Source organism: Haemaphysalis longicornis, unplaced genomic scaffold (assembly GCF_048455015.1).
Source record: "Haemaphysalis longicornis isolate Haplotype H1 unplaced genomic scaffold, Haemaphysalis longicornis Haplotype H1 scaffold_4, whole genome shotgun sequence".
NCBI lineage: Eukaryota > Metazoa > Arthropoda > Arachnida > Ixodida > Ixodidae > Haemaphysalis > Haemaphysalis longicornis.
In genome coordinates, this window is record NW_027526361.1 from 90,576,815 (window position 1) to 90,579,137 (window position 2,323).

Here is a 2,323-nt window from a genome sequence, read left to right on the forward strand (position 1 = left end):
GTTTCACTCTGCCTAGTAATTGAAAACGCATGGAGGGCGGCGAGGGTCGTCTGCTTTTGTACTACCCAGAGGCGTCTGCCACTACAGGCGCTGCATGTCGCGAAAACTCCAGCGCAGGAGGCCTGTTGTAGCAGACGACAACACGACCCGGCGTCCTACAAGTGACGTCACTCGTAGGTGGTGCCACGGTATGTCCTCAAGGCCAATAGAAATGACATTTGCCATTCTTCAGTGGGCGCTCTAAAAAAGGTTTTTGTCAATGAATAACCAATTGATAAAGTCTTTGCATATTGTCACTAAATAATGCGATTCAGAAATAAATATCGTTCGTAAAATATAAATATTTTTTTATAGTTGAATAAAACCTGGTTTTTTGTTATTAGTGTTTTTTCTCTCCACACCTAGCCACGCTGCAATCGCCACTCCCAGAACTCTCCGTGTTAATGTCGCTGGCAATAGGTTCTGAACCGCTTCTCGCCCGAAGCTGCGCTACCAGTAATATTTACCTCGCCTTATATCTTTGCCACTACCTTCTTCTGCATTGAAATGGTGCTGCCAACTAGGAGAAGCAAAGCGAAGTAGTTAATAATCACGCTAATGAGCGCCGACAGTTGGCGCCTCGATGCCAGCGTCTTCGTGTACGCGGGACGCGGGTAATTGAGGCACCGTCCGCCACCTACTGCTTTCGGTTTCGGTTTCGGTACGTTTTCGTTCGCATAGTTTTCAAGCGGCTGTGGTTTCAGTCGGATTTACGCAATGTTCCGGTGCGTGTAATCCACTGTCTAACGTTGATGCGTCTAACGGTGCCATACCAACGTAATATGCAAGTTCACATGAATGCACAATAAACATGTAAATGCTCCTGTGAAGGAACATTTCACTTTCGTGTTTTACCGATTCCTCTGAAAAAGGCTTTCAACCACATTTTTAGATGCAGAGCATCTGATTCACTCGCCTTGTCCCTCCGGCGTCGTCGTCGTCGTCGTCGTCGTCGTCGGCGTTGTCCACCCCTCCCCCATTCTCCTCGCCGCACCAGCTGCGCTCTCCGCCGCTCACCCCCTCTCCTCTCCGATAGCGAACACTCTCTCGCGAGGGGCATTAGATTGGATTGGATTGGCTTGGCTTGGCTTGGCTTGGCTTGGCTTGGCTTGAATTGGATTTGGATTGGATTGGATGAAAGTGGATTGTGTTGGATTGTGTTGCGTCATAGCCGCGGCACGTTGCGTCATAGCCGCGGCAGACGCGCTGGGGCCGGCGCATGTGCAGTACTCTCTCTTCCGCGGTTTCCTCTCCTTCGGGCGCGCTGCGCTTATAACCGGTGTGCCGTTCTCCAGCGAAGCAACATCCACGCTTGGCTCAAACACCTAGAGTCCACGCCGCTTTACAAGTACGCCAACGTCGTCATCGACTGGGACCGGCTTACGCAGTCCCCTCAACGTTATGCGCGCTATAAAACGCGGTCCCTTCGCCGCTCCGCCTATGCGTCGCATCTACACAGGGGTTCCCGCGAGGGGAGGTGGGAGTTTTTTTTAGGGGCGAAGCTCCTAAAGCCATGGGTCTGTCCATCCCTTTTGTCTCGTGGTACGTGACCGCCGCATGCTTTCTGATATGTCGCAAAGTGGGCCGCGTTGCACGCGCAAGAACCGGCTGCAACCGGCAGCGCAAACTCGGCACCGGGAACGCGAGCTTGTCTGTGTTCGCCAAAGGAGGCGCGAGCGCACGTGCACTGCGAGGGGGAGATCACGCAAGAGATCACGCCACGAACGCAGGCAGTCGTTCTCGGAGATCGAACGAGACGCAAGGACCTCTGCTCGTTTCCTCTCGTCTTGTTCGGGCACAAGTTCGCCCTAAATAAAAGTTCTTTCTTCAAATACGCACTCAGATGTATTCATATGAACCCTACCACGATCCGAGGAACGTGTATAGACTTAGTGTTTGCAAACTTCCCATTGCAGCCAGTACAAGAACCTCTCTCGCTTCATTTCACAGATCATAAAGCCGTCGTAATGAAGGGACCTCGCAATCCAGTCATGACAACGACGAAATGAAAAGAACAAACGAAGAAACGAAACAACAAACGAACAAGAACAAAATAAAAGAACAAAATAAACGTTGATTTGTACAATGTACGCACACAGTCTTACGTCTTTCTTAATGATGTAATGGGCGAACTTTCACGGGAGAGTTACGGTTACCGATTATCTCCCCCTCTCGAGCTTCGCCCCACTTATCATCATTCATTCCGTGGATATGGCGTGATTTTTTTATCCCCGACCCTACCTTCTTCAATCTCCCATGGTATAAATTTCCAGATACTTGGAAT